Below are 15,177 nucleotides of genomic sequence, written 5' to 3' on the forward strand. Positions count from 1 at the left end.
CAGTCCAAATGATCCTTCAACAGAACTAAGTAAAAATAGAAAAGAGGTGAAATATAATCTGGTTTAAGGGGGGTGGGACAGGTAGAGCTGGATAGAGGGCCAGTGATAGGTGGAGACAACCAAAAGATGTCACAGACAAAAGGACAAAGAGGTGTTGAAGGTGGTGATATTATCTAAGGAATGTGCTAATTAAGGGTAGAAAGCAGGACAAGCAAGGTACAGATAGCTCTAGTGGGGGTGGGGTGGGGTGAAGAAATCGAAAAAGGCTAAAAGGTGGAGATAAAACAATGGATGGAAATACACTTAAAAAAAAGTGGAAATAGGTGGGAAAAGAAAAATCTATACAAATTATTGGAAAAACAAAAACGAGGGGGAAAATCGGAAAAGGGGGTGGGGATGAAGGAGAGAGTTCACAATCTAAAATTGTTGAACTCAATAGTCAGTCCAGAAGGCTGTAAAGTGCCTGGTCGGAAGATGAGGTGCTGTTCCTCGAGTTTGCGTTGAGCTTCACTGGAACAACGCAGCAAGCCAAGGACGGACATGTGGGCAAGAGAGCAGGGTGGGGTGTTGAAATGGCAAGCGACAGGGAGGTCAGGTCATTCTTGCGGACAGACCGCAGGTGTCCTGCAAAGCGGTCACCAAGTCTGCATTCGGTCTCTCCAGTGTAGAGGAGACCACATTGGGAGCAGTGAATACAGTAGACTAAATTGAGGGAAGTGCAAGTGAAATGCTGCTTCACTTGAAAAGAGTGTTTGGGTCCTTGGACTGTGAGGAGAGAGGAAGTAAAGGGGCAGGTGTTGCATCTTCTGCCGTTGCATGGGAAGGTGCCGTAGGAGGGGGTTGAGGAGTAGGGGGTGATGGAGGAGTGGACCAGGGTGTCCCGGAGGGAACGATCCCTACGGAATGCCGACGGGGGGGGGTGAAGGGAAGATGTGCTTGGTAGTGGCATCATGCTGGAGTTGGTGGAAATGGTGGAGGATGATCCTTTGAATGCAGAGGCTGGTGGGGTGATAAGTGAGGACAAGGGGGACCCTATCATGTTTCTGGGAGGGAGGAGAAGGCGTGAGGGCGGATGCGCGGGAGATGGGCCGGACACGGTTGAGGGCCCTGTCAACGACCGTGGGTGGAAAACCTTGATTAAGGAAGAAGGAGGACATGCCAGAGGAACTGTTTTTGAAGGTAGCATCATCGGAACAGATGCGACGGAGGCGAAGGAACTGAGAGAATGGGATGGAGTCCTTACAGGAAGCAGGGTGTGAGGAGCTGTAGTCGAGGTAGCTGTGGGAGTCGGTAAGTTTGTAATGGATATTGGTGGACAGTCTATCACCAGAGATTGAGACAGAGAGGTCAAGGAAGGGAAGGGAAGTGTCAGAGATGGACCACGTGAAAATGATGGAGGGGTGGAGATTGGAAGCAAAATTAATAAATTTTTCCAGGTCCCGATGAGAACATGAAGCAGCATCGAAGTAATCATCGATGTACCGGAGAAAGAGTTGTGGAAGGGGGCCGGAGTAGGACTGGAACAAGGAATGTTCCACCTACCCCATAAAGAGACAGGCATAGCTGGGGCCCAGGCGGGTACCCATAGCCACACCTTTTATTTGGAGGAAGTGAGAGGAGTTGAAGGAGAAATTGTTCAGCGTGAGAACAAGTTCAGCCAGACGGAGGAGAGTAGTGGTGGATGGGGATTGTTTGGGCCTCTGTTCGAGGAAGAAGCGGAGGGCTCTCAGACCATTCCCAATCTGGTCTCCAACTGGAGGAAGCACTGAGGGCTGCAAGGGCAGTTTGTGTACTCTGGGAGGGGCACTTCAATATCTATCACCAAGAGTGGCTCAGTAGCATTTGTAGACCGAGCTGGTAGAATCCTGAAGGACATAACCACCAGATTGGGCTGGCAGCAGATGGTAAGAGAACCAACAAGGAGGAAAAATCTACTTGCCCCCCCCCTCCCCCTTTCACCAATCTACCATTCACAGTTACCTTTCCAGGACAGTATTGGTAGGAGTGGCCACCACACAATCTTTGTGGAATTGAAGCCCCATATTCACACTGAGGCTTCCCTCCATCTTGTTGTCTGGCACTATCACCATGCTACATAGAATAGGTTCGGAACAGATCTAGAAGCTCAAAACTGGACATCCATGAGGTGCTGTGGATCATTAACAGTAGCAGAATTGTATTCAACTACAATATGTAACCTCATGGTCTGGCATATCCCTGACTCTGCCATGGGACCATCAAGCCAGTGGCCTAGCCCTGCTTGTATGAAGTGTGCAGGTAATGCAAGCAGCAGCACCAGGCATACCTAAAAATAAAAGGTGCCAACCTGGTGAAGCTACAACAAAGGATAAACAGCATGTGATAGACAAAGCTAAGTGATCCCAGAACCAACAGATCAGATCTAAGCTCTGCAGTCCTGCAACATCCACTTGTGAATGGTGGTGGACAATTAAACAACTAACCAGAAGGGAAGGCTCCAGAGATATCTCCAACCTCAATGATGGGAGAGCCCAGCACATCAATGCAAAGGACAAGTCTGAAGGAGTTGCAACCATCTTCAGACAGACGTGCTAAGTGGATGATCCATCGTGGCTTCCTCCTGTGGTCCCCAGCATCACTGATGCCAGTCTTCAGTCAATTCAGTTCACTCCACACTATATCAAAAACAGCTTAAGGCACTGGACACAGCAGAGACTAAGAGCCCTGACAATATTCCAGCAATAGTACTGACAACTTCTGCTCCAGAATTAGCCACACCCCAAGCCAAACTGTTCCAATACAGCAAAACACAGGCACCTACCCAACAATGTGGAAAATTGCCCAGGTGTGTCCTGTCTACAAAAGCAGGACAAATCCAATCCAGTCAATTACCATCCCATCAGTCTACTCTCGATTATCAGAAAACTGAAGGATGATGTCATCAACAGTACTAACAAGAAGCACTTACACAGCAATAACCTGCTTATCGATGCTGAGTTTTGGTTTTGCAGGGCCACTTGGTTCCAGGCTTTATTACAGCCTTGGTCTAATGGTGCACAAAAGAGCTGAATTCAAGAGGGGAGGTGAGAGTGCTCCTCTCACTCTCAAGACAGCATTTGACTAGTGTGGCATCAAACAGCCCTAGCAAAACTGGAATCAATGGAAATCAAAGGCAAACTCTCCAATGGTTGGAGTCATACCTAGCACAAAGGAAGACAGTTGTGGTTGTTGGAAGTCAATCATCTCAGCTCCAGGGCATCACTGCAGGAGCTCCTGAGGGTAGCGTCCCAGGCCCAACCATCTTCAGCTGCTTCATTAATGACCTCCCTGCCATCATAAGGTCAGAAGTGGAGACGTTCGCATGATGTTCAGCACCATTCGTGACTCCTCAGACACTGCAACAGTCCATGTCTACAAGCAGCAAGACCTCAACAACATTCAGGCTTGGGTTGAAAGGTAGCACGTAACATTCAAGCCACACAAATAGCAGAGATCTCTCTACAACAAGAGGGAACCTAACTCCTCTCCTTGATGTTCGCTGGCATTATCATCACTGAATCCCCCACCATTGACTGGAAAATTAACTGGACTAGCCATATAAATACTGTGGCTACAAGAGCAGGTCAGAAGCTGTGAATTCTGTGGTGAGTAACTCACCTGACTCCCCAAAGCCTGTCCACCATCTACAAGGCACAAATCAGGAGTGTGATGGAATACTCTCTGCTTGCCTGGGTAAGTGCAACTCCAACTACATTCAAAACAAAAACAGAATTACCTGGAAAAACTCAGCAGGTCTGGCAGTATCGGCGGAGAAGAAAAGAGTTGACGTTTCAAGTCCTCATGACTCTTCGACAGAACTTGAGTTTGAGTCCAAGAAAGAGTTGAAATATAAGCTGGTTTAAGGTGTGTGTGTGGGGGGCGGAGAGAGAGAGAGAGAGAGAGAAAGAGAGAGAGAGAGAGGTGGAGGGGGGGTGTGGTTGTAGGGACAAACAAGCAGTGATAGAAGCAGATCATCAAAAGATGTCAACAACAATAGAACAAAAGAACACATAGGTGTTAAAGTTGGTGATATTATTTAAACGAATGTGCTAATTAAAAATGGATGGTAGGGCACTCAAGGTATAGCTCTAGTGGGGGTGGGGAGAGCATAAAAGATTGTAAAATATTTAAAAATAATGGAAATAGGTGGGAAAAGAAAAATCTATATAATTTATTGGAAAAAAAAGGAAGGGGGAAACAGAAAGGGGGTGGGGATGGGGGAGGGAGCTCACGACCTAAAGTTGTTGAATTCAATATTCAGTCCGGAAGGCTGTAAAAGTGCCTAGTCGGAAGATGAGGTGTTGTTCCTCCAGTTTGCGTTGTGCTTCACTGGAACAATGCAGCAAGCCAAGGACAGACATGTGGGCAAGAGAGCAGGGTGGGGTGTTAAAATGGCAAGCGACAGGAAGGTTTGGGTCATTCTTGCGGACAGACCGCAGGTGTTCTGCAAAGCGGTCGCCCAGTTTATGTTTGGTCTCTCCAATGTAGAGGAGACCACATTGGGAGCAACGAATGCAGTAGACTAAGTTGGGGCAAATGCAAGTGAAATGCTGCTTCACTTGAAAGGAGTGTTTGGGCCCTTGGACAGTGAGGAGAGAGGAAGTGAAGGGGCAGGTGTTGCATCTTTTGCGTGGGCATGGGGTGGTGCCATAGGAGGCGGTTGAGGAGTAGGGGGTGATGGAGTGGACCAGGGTGTCCCGGAGGGAGCGATCCCTACGGAATGCTGACAAGGCGGGGGGGGTGAAGGGAAGATGTGTTTGGTGGTGGCATCATGCTGGAGTTGGCGGAAATGGTGGAGGATGATCCTTTGAATGCGGAGGCTGGTGGGGTGATAAGTGAGGACAAGGGGGACCCTATCATGTTTCTGGGAGGGAGGAGAAGGCGTGAGGGCGGATGCGCGGGAGATAGGCCGGACACGGTTGAGGGCCCTGTCAACGACCGTGGGTGAAAACCTCGGTTAAGGAAGAAGGAGGACATGTCAGAGGAACTGTTTTTGAAGGTAGCATCATCAGAACAGATGCGACAGAGGCGAAGGAACTGAGAGAATGGGATGGAGTCCTTACAGGAAGCGGGGTGTGAGGAGCTGTAGTCGAGGTAGCTGTGGGAGTCGGTGGGTTTGTAATGGATATTGGTGGACAGTCTATCACCAGAGATTGAGACAGAGAGGTCAAGGAACGGAAGGGAAGTGTCAGAGATGGACCACGTGAAAATGATGGAGGGGTGGAGATTGGAAGCAAAATTAATAAATTTTTCCAAGTCCCGATGAGAGCATGAAGCGGCACCGAAATAATCATCGATGTACCGGAGAAAGAGTTGTGGAAGGGGGCCGGAGTAGGACTGCAACAAGGAATGTTCCACATACCCCATAAAGAGACAGGCATAGCTGGGGCCCATGCGGGTACCCATAGCCACACCTTTTATTTGAAGGAAGTGAGAGGAGTTGAAGGAGAAATTGTTCAGCATGAGAACAAGTTCAGCCAGACGGAGGAGAGTAGTGGTGGATGTGATTGTTCGGGCCTCTGTTCGAGGAAGAAGCTAAGGGCCCTCAGACCATCCTGGTGGGGGATGGACGTGTAGAGGGATTGGACGTCCATGGTGAAGAGGAAGCGGTTGGGGCCAGGGAACTGGAAATTGTTGATGTGACGTAAGGTGTCAGAGGAATCACGGATGTAGGTGGGAAGGGACTGGACAAGGGGAGAGAGAAGGGAGTCAAGATAACGAGAAATGAGTTCCGTGGGGCAGGAGCAAGCTGAGACGATCGGTCTACCGGGGCAGCTCTGTTTGTGGATTTTGGGTAGGAGATAGAAGCGGGCCGTCTGAGGTTGGGCGACTATCAGGTTGGAAGCTGTGGGAGGGAGATCCCCAGAGGAGATGAGGTCAGTGACAGTCCTGGAAACAATGGCTTGATGTTCAGTGGTGGGGTCATGGTCCAGGGAGAGGTAGGAGGAAGTGTCTGCGAGTTGACGCTCAGCCTCCGCGAGGTAGAGGTAGAGGTCAGTGCGCCAGACAACAACAGCACCACCCTTGTCAGCGGGTTTGATGACAATGTCAGGGTTGGACCTGAGAGAATGGAGTGCAGTAAGTTCAGAGAGAGACAGGTTAGAATGGGTGAGAGGAGCAGAGAAATTGAGACGACTAATGTCGCGCCGACAGTTCTCAATGAAAAGATCAAGAGAAGGTAAGAATCCAGAGGGAGGGGTCCAGGTGGAGGGAGAATATTGGAGATGGGTAAAAGGATCCGTTGAACTGGGAGAGGACTCCTGCCCAAAGAAGTGAGCCCGGAGACGAAGACGGTGGAAGAAGAGTTCAGCATCATGCCGAGCCCGAAATTCATTGAGGTGAGGGCGTAAGGGTATGAAACTAAGTCCTTTGCTGAGCACTGAACGTTCAGCATCGGAGAGGGGAAGGTCAGGGGGTACAGCATCTGCAGTTTTTTTGTTTTTATCCAACTACATTCAACCAGTTCAATATTATCAAGGAAAAAGCTGCCCACCTGATTGACACCCCATCCAACACCTTAAACATCTACTCCCTTCGTAACCAACACATAGTGGTAGCAGTGTGTATCATATGCAAAAGGCATTTCAGCAATTTACAAAGCCTCTTTTGACAGCATCTTCCAAAACTGTGACCTCATCACTTAGAAGGACAAGGGCAGCAGACATATGGGTACACCACTACCTGCAAGTTTCCCACCTAGCCAGACATCATCCTGACTTGGAACTGTATCACTGTGGCTGGGTCAAAAAACCTGGAACTCTTTCTAACAGCACTGTGGGTGTACCTAAACCACATGGACTGCAGTGGTTCAAGCTTACCACCACCTTCTCAAGGGCAATTAGGGGTGAGTAATAAATGCTAGCAATGTTCACATACCACGAACAAAAAAAAAAGCCCCCACTTGGCCTCCAATCTCCCTCCCACCCTGCATTCTCTCCCCTCCCTTGACAACCATAACAACCGATCAAGCTGCTCAAGCCACATTGGCTCCACCGAAATGAGACCCATGGACTATTATGAGGGTTACCTTGTACTTTTTAATTTCAGTGCAGGAAATGTACCTTCCCCATTCCCTGCACTACCCACAAGGACACGTTTCCTGCGATTTCTATGGCTTTCCATGTTGGTTACAAGGAAGTATGCATTCTTAGTTCCCTAGAACCTCCCCAGTCCTCTTCACATATAAATACCTTCTTAACTTTCTTCCAAGAAGCCTTATTGATGGTGAAAGTGGCGTACAGCTGAAAGCCATTGGACAGAAACATTAAGAGGTGGGATGGTCAATATACTAACTGAGCCTTCTTGCGTGAGGATTGTCAGTGGGTATCAATTAGATCCAGGGCTTGAATATCCTTGCACAACTATTGTAAGGATAGCTAAAGGAAGCAGCCTTGGTTTCAAAGTCTACAACCATGGTGGCTATCTTCAGTCGTGCTCACCTATGCAACAATAGGCCTGTTTGACAGGTCAGTTGCCTAGGGCATCACAAATTATGCATAGTTGCAATTTGCTTTTCTGTATAACATCTTCAACAATACAGTTATGAGATATTTTTTGAGCTATTAGCCCATTGAAAAGCTGATCTATTTAGTAATACATTTGCTTATCCCAGTACAATTGGTACTTAAGGGTGATGGTGGGAGTTCTCAAGTACCTTTAATCAAATTCTGCACTTGACAGCATTGAGACTTTTTTTTATTAATTCACAGGATGTGGGCTTCATTGGCTGGACCAGCATTTACTGCCCATCCCTAATTACCCTTGAGAAGGTGGTGGTGAGCTGTCTTCTTGAACCGCTGCAGTCCATGTGGTGTAGGTACACCAACAGTGCTGTTAAGGAGAGAGTTCCAGGATTTTGACCCAGTGACAGTGAAGGAACGGCGATATATTTCCAAGTCAGGATGATGAGTGACTTGGAGGGGAACTTCCAGGTGGTGGTGTTCCCATCTATCTGCTGACCTTGTCCTTCTAGATGGTAGTGGTCATGGGTTTGGAAAGTGCTGTCAAAGGAACTTTGAATTGAGGGATCAAGTTCTAGGATATCTGATGAGATACTTACCATTTAGTACAAGTTGCTATTGTCATTCTCTATCCCATAGGAACAGGACCTCAGGAAAGCTGTGTCTGGAAGATTTCTTGTAGTTATTAACAGCAACACCTCCTGCATATTGCAAGTTATTCAATATTACCACTTTTGGCATTAAAACTATCCTGGTATGAAACTCAAAGAAGATTTGCCTGGGATCATGGCTAAAAAGCATCAACTGAGGTTCTAATGTAAAGAAAATTATTTTTTGCCTTTTGCAGTATGTTTCCCTGAGATTCTGAGTTATAGATGTTAGACTAAGATCTTTGCCTTGGTTCACTAAAATGTAATAGATACAAAAAGTAATCAAAAAGGCTGATGGAATGTTGGCCTTTATTCAAGCTCTCAATATATAAATGAAAGTTTTGTTTTTGGTCAAAGCCCTGGTTAGACCACATCTGAAATATTGTCAACAGTTCTGGGCACAGCACCTTAGAAAATATAACGGACCTCAGAAGAGGCGTAGCAGAGATTCATCAGAATATTACCAGGGGTCCAAGGTTAACTTGTGAGGAGAGATTACATAAACTAATCTTGTATTTGATGGAATATAGAAGGTTCTGGGGTGAGTTGATTGAAGTATAGGGGATTTTGAAAGGAATTCGTCAGCCAGAGAGAGAGAAACTTTGTCCACTGGTGGGGGAATCTAGAACAAGAGGACATAATGAGACTTATTCATGAGGGTGGGTCCAGGGATGAGGAATTTCAGTTACGAACTCAGATTGAAGTTAGGACTACTTTCCTTTGAGAAAAGGCTGAGATTTGATAGAGGTACTGTATTCAAAATCATGAAGGGTCTCGACAGAGTAGATAGGGTAACATTGTTCCCACCTGTGAAAGGATCAAGAACGAGAGGGCAAAGATTTAAAGTATTTGGCAAAAGAAGTAAAAGCATTATGAGAAAAAAAACTTTTTCATGCAGCAAGTGATTATGTTTGGAACACACTGCTTGAGAGTGTGGTGGAGGCGGGTTCAATCGAAGCGTTCAAAAGGGAATTAGACTCTTATCTGAAAAGGAAGAATGTGCAGAGTTATAGAGAGAAGTGGGGAGAATGGCACTTGGGAACTGCTCATTCGGAGAGCTGGTGCAGACACAAGGGGCCAAATGGCCTCCTTCTGCACTGTAAAAACTGTGATTCATAACCTGAAAATTAGAGCCAGACCATTCAGGAGAGAAGGTAGGAAACACTTATGCAAAAGATGGTAAAAATGTGGAACTTTCACAGAAAACAGTAGATGTTCCCATATGGTCATGCATACTTTTACTCCAGCTGTATTGAAAACATGGGAACGCTATCCGTGCAACTGATGAAGATTAAGTAATGCACATTACAACATTAAATGAATTTCAAAGGAGATTTTACTCAATTTACTATTGAGGATTGAAGAGGAAACTCTGTTTTTCCTTCCTGAGCCATAAATTTAGCATGAGGACAAGTTTCTTTTTCATTATGTAGTCTTGCATAAGTTTATGCCTTTGAAGCTTAAGTATTAGGAAACCGAGGGAAAAAATTGCTAAGTGCATCAAGTCGTTTTCTCCAGATGTGTGTTTTTTCTTCTTGCAGTACTAGGGAAATTGAAGGGGTTGAGAACCTTTGAATGCTTCTTGAACTGGACCCAATGACAGATATCCATGAAAACTCTTGATTTTATTTGCTGTAGAAGTCACTGGGGCCTTTTCTATTTGATTTTCTGGAAGAATCTGAAAAATTGCAGTCAGGCATAAAAGATTCCATGGTACTATTTGAAAAGCTGCAAGGAAGCTCTCCCATTATCCTGGCCAACATTTATCCCTTAACCAACATCAATAAAACAGATTATCCGGTCATTTATCTCATTGCTGTTTATAGACACTTGTTGTGCACTAATTGGCTGGCATGCCTCCTACATTCCAAGTCACTTTGAAAGTACTTCATTGGTTGTAAAGTGCTTTCAAATGTTCTGAGATCCCTCTTTATAATGCAGAAACGAAAAAATATGAAAACAAAATATTTACAGCTTTTACACATCAAATGTTTCAATAGATAACAATTTATGAACTATCATAAGCTATCAAAAAACATTAATCTGCAGAGACATCAATAATATTCTGTAAAACGTCACAAATAAGGTGTTTTATAAAAAAAGGGATTTGACATTTTCATTAGCTTTCGTGTATTGTTATGGTATGTTCAATGTGCTTAATTTTGTTGAATGAAGTTTATTACCAACATCTACTCATGTCACTTTTTCAGAAACAAGTGCTTTACAAAAGCAAGATTCATTGTCACACTGCCTCCAAGAACATCTTAAACAAGGATGGAGACCAACATCGAAACAGAAACAGTAGATGGCATTTCTATTGAGAAAATGGAGACACAGACCAATTGATATTCTCCAAATTCATTCTCTCTCGCCAGATTTACAGAGTTAACATGAATTACACAATGCTGCCACACATCATTGGGTACAGGTACAGGAGAAGCCAAGTAATCATGGCAATGGAGTGGTTATGTTACTAGAGTAATAATCCAGAGGCCTAAAGGTAATTTTTGTTGTTAAAACCCAACTAGTTGAATAATGTCCACTGGGGGAGGAAACCTGTTGTCCTTATCCAGGCTGGTCTATATGTAACAACTGACATCAATACAAGCAAAAAAAAAGTTTATCTGAAATGCCATTTAGTTTATAATGGCAGTTTAATCAAAGACTGCTTCTTTAACTTTACGCAAGAGAAAAAGATATAAATAAACAGCTTCACCTCTTGGAGTAACATTATTAACATCAGGTCTGACTGAAGAATAATATCACCCTTTCCAAATTACTTCAAAATTGAGACAAATATCACCTACCTGTTCCAATGCAATGAGAATCAACTAGCAGTTCCTGAAAATATCAAGTAGTGAACAATCTCTTGACTTTCTCTTTTAATCTGTTTTCATTATTTATATTGCAACCCTTGGCAAACAGGAGCTAAGAATCCATTTATAAGGAAATTTTAAAAAATAGATTTCTTCAATAGTTTGCACAATGCACCTTTTTCCTAAGACATTACACATGAAGAAAATATGTGCCACTGGATTTAAGCTACTCTACTGTTTGTAATTCCACTGCCAAAGTTCCTTCAAGTCCAAAGACCTAAGACATAAGAATATCTAGCATAGAACTAATCTAGTTATTCATTATTAGTCTATTTGGACCACATCAAGCATTATCAAGCCTCACTCTCCATTGCCAAAACTACTAGTCATCTTCCTTGCCCTCTCAACCCTCACCACCAAGTGCAAGGTGCTCATGGACTTCTTCGTCATTAAAATTCAGACCAACCTGGTCACCTGCCACTGCTACTTGCCCCCCACCCCACCCCCCCCCACAACAACCCCCCCCCCACCCCCCACAACCCCCCACCACCCCCGCACCCACATTTCCCACCATGCTAAAGATCCTCCTCCAGCTCCTGCCTATCTTAGCCCTGACTTATGTTTTTTCTCATTTCTCTCCCAAGTCCCCTTATGACTTCTCCAAGCTCCTCTTACCCATGAGATCCAACTGCTGTTCCCTTGACCTCATTCCTACTAAAATGCTGCTCACCCAACTTGCCTTCCTGGCCCACATTTTAAATGATATCAAAATTGGTTCCCTCTCCCTTTCAAAGCCACCATCATCACTTCTTCCTTTAAAGCACCACAACCTTTGTCCCTTAAAATTACTATCCTATCTCTAACCTCTCCAAAAGTTCTTGAAAGCACTGCAGTCAGTCAAGTCCATGTGAATATTTCCCACCACTCCATGTCTGAATCTCTCCAACCACATTAAGCATTGGGAAGACTGAAACCATTGTGTTTGGTCCCTGCCACAAATACTTTTCCCTCGCCATTGATTTCTTCTCTGCCCCAGCCACTAACTCAGACTGAACCAAACACTTGGCAACCATAGTGTTCTATTTATTCACAAGGTGAATTTCTGATCCCATATCCTCTCTGCCATAAACCACCTACTTCTTCTGTAGCATTGCCTGCCTCCACCCCATCTCAATCATTTCTGCCTTTGTCACTTCCAGATCTTCCAACACTCGCCTGGCCAGCCTCATGAGCTTCTGTACCCTTTAACCCATTCAAAACTCTGCTGCTAAATATTCTATTACACACCAAGTCCCACTCACCTATCACTCTGTCCTTTTGATCTACATTGGCTTCAGATCATCGAATTTAAAATTTCCATGTTGGCTGTCAACAAATGCTGCATACAGAATTGGCTGCAGTAAATTCAAATCATTCACAAATACAGCCACCTGTTGGCATCAACTTCCAGTTACCTCTGGTCCCACGTGTCTCTTTGGCAGAGTGAATATGACCCAGGGCAAGTACTATCTTAATTGGGTGAGAATTAATTAAGTTAATTTATGAAAACGATGGTCCATTTCAAGAGAGACTGTATGTTTAAGAGTAAAAAGCAGCATGGATTTGCACTCTGCATAAACTTTTGTTTACAAGCAAAACTACATTGGCAACCATGCCTTCAGCTGCCAAGACTCTCAACTCTGGAATTCCCTCCCTAAACGTCTCCACTTCTCTTTCCTCCTTTAAGACATACCTTTGTACTAGCCCTTATATCACTTGTCAAATTTTGTATAACACTCTGAAGTAACTTGGAATGTTTTACTCCATCAAAGATGCTTTATAGATGCAAGTTGTTGTTGCATTCATAATTCAGAGTAACAAAGCAATTTCCACCCAGAAATATAGATTTTGATTTTAAAGGAAACAAATACAGTTTCTTGGATTCCATTAGTGAATTGAACTAATTTAGAATCTGTGAAAGGACACCAAGCAAGTTCAATATATTACAGAGGAATTACGTAAATTAATGATTTTCAGTTTATTTAATCATTAGTCATAAGACTTTACTTACACTTCACAAATTGATATATAAATTGAAAGTTTAAAAATAATTTAATACTATACTGGTTTATTCAAAGTAACAGAATTTTGTTCTGAAAATGGAATATGAAAACTCAAAAAAAGTGATTCAGACAGCAGCTTTTAACTGTAAATAAGAACCTGATCAAGGGAATTTAGAAAAGGTATGCTGAAAGGCTGAGATGAGGCAGATTGAATGGGAAGAGACTCATGTGGAGTATAATCTCCAAAACAGAATCATTGGGCTGTGATTTATATTTTAAATTACATAAAATATACAAGAGCTAATGTAAGAATAAAGCCTCTACTGATTAGAAACACTGCATATGGCATTTACACCATTCTAAGGTCCAAAATCCATAATATTTCATTAAATACATACATCAAATTACTGGAATATAACCTAATGGGTCAATTAATTTGGAAAATGCAATGATATATTTGTTGAATTAGAAATGTAGATTCTTAAAAAAAAAATCAACATGTCTAGCTTCAGAAAACACAAATTAATACTACATGTATTGAGCTCTTCGTTTGAAATAATATCTATATTCTTAAGGAGTTTAGACAATGAGCCAAAAACTGCATATGCATATATTGAACTATAATTGATAAACGCGATTAAACATAAACATTTTTCCACGAAAATAAACAATCATTGGTTTGCACTATGTACAAATAGGCATGTTACTCGTTTTGGTGATTTATTAACCACGAACTGTCTAAATCATAAGTACACATTTTTGTCTAAGACAGTCAATCCTTCCTTACCCTTATCTGCATGTTTTTCTGGCAGAGGCGGGACTTGCAGGCAGGTCTCCCCGGTTCCTAAAGGGGAACAAACTAGAAGGGAAAGAAGAATATGTACAGCTTTTATTTATAATTATTTGCAATGTACGTAACAACGATCTGTTCAAGCACATATTGTTAACTTCACGATTATAATATCTGCAATACCCCCTCCCCCAAAAAAAACAGTTGTAATTTAAGACAACCTATAAATGTCCCAGTACCCAAGATAAAAAAACCACGTTCTAAATCTGCGATGGTTGAAAGAAAAGCAAATCGGAGTGTGGGGGTCGAAGAGAGAAAGAACAAAAGAATGTTTATAAGGATAGCTCAGCTCAGCGCTTACCACGCCAGCAAACACAGACCGAGCTGACCAGAGGAAAAAGAAATCGATATTCCTGAATAAAAAGGCATGTCTTTAAAACACAAACTGCAGAACAGATTGGCTTTCACGGTACAATACTTACAGACAAAGCCCTCTTGCCCCGCTCCACCTTCTACCCTACATAGAGATCTGCATTGGTTCTCCCGGTATAGGGAGCATTCTTTGTCATCAAAGCAGTAATTACTGCCCTCCCAAAAATGAAGCACAGCCGGCGTCTGAGAAACTCCCCCCGACCCCCGCCCCCAACCCCAATCCAACCCCCGCCCCCAACCCACCACCCAACCCCAACCCCAATCCAACCCAACGCACCACCCCCCACCCAACCCAACCCCAATCCAACCCCAACCCCAACCCCAACCGCAACTCAACCCCAACCCCAACCCACCACCCCCCACCCAACCCAACCCCAACCCCAACCCCAACCCAACCCCAACCCCTCCCCACCCACCACCCCCGAAAAAAAAAGCTGCTTTACTGTCTACCCCAGTGCCCCTAGTTGGAGCGTATAGAACAATGAGCTAATTCTGTAGCTGGCTGGCGTTAATCCAAACATCCAGCCCCTGGTAGTGGTGCTGCTGCAAAGCCAGACTGCTTACTCTGCATTAATAATCAACTCAGAGTCCCCCCCCCCCCCCCCCCACTGTCTGGGACCGCCAGCCAATCAGCGCGCACACCGCCCCTGGGAGCCGCCTCTCAACCGAACCTGCTGCTTCTGCGCGGGCGTCCTCCACCTCCCCCCCCCCTCCCTCTCTCTCTCCCCCTCCCTCCCCGCCTCCCATTGGTCCGATGACGTCACCGGGATTCTATTTTGGAACGTTGCTAGCCTTGAAGGGGCGTCGCGCGCGGGCGCGCAGCGCAGCGCAGCGCCGGCTGTCAATCAGGCGGCGGGAGGCTCCAGCAGGCTAGGCTGCGCGGCGCTTGTCTCTCTGCCAGAGACACTCCAACTGGGAGTCACGGAGCCCCCCGTGTTATATAAGGTGATGGAGCAGCGGGGGCGGGGG

At 44.7% G+C, this 15,177-nt stretch overlaps 1 long non-coding RNA gene across 5 annotated transcripts in view; it reads right to left on the bottom strand.

Annotated features, from left to right (window-relative positions):
- LOC121277280 overlaps positions 1-14,794 on the bottom strand; it is a 58,552-nt gene extending 43,758 nt beyond the window's left edge. The window contains exons 1-3 of one of the 5 annotated variants that reach the window (XR_005942847.1): positions 14,659-14,794; positions 13,774-13,845; positions 8,078-8,179 (exon numbers count right to left, since the gene is read on the bottom strand). This is a non-coding gene — a long non-coding RNA (uncharacterized LOC121277280). Of the gene's footprint in view, positions 1-8,077; positions 8,180-13,773; positions 13,846-14,258; positions 14,407-14,651 lie in introns of those variants that run through there. The other 4 variants (XR_005942848.1, XR_005942844.1, XR_005942846.1 and 1 more) reach the window with 4 other exon arrangements.
- Positions 14,795-15,177: the final 383 nt, after the last annotated feature.

The sequence above is a fragment of the Carcharodon carcharias genome, chromosome 4 (assembly GCF_017639515.1).
Source record: "Carcharodon carcharias isolate sCarCar2 chromosome 4, sCarCar2.pri, whole genome shotgun sequence".
Lineage (NCBI taxonomy): Eukaryota > Metazoa > Chordata > Chondrichthyes > Lamniformes > Lamnidae > Carcharodon > Carcharodon carcharias.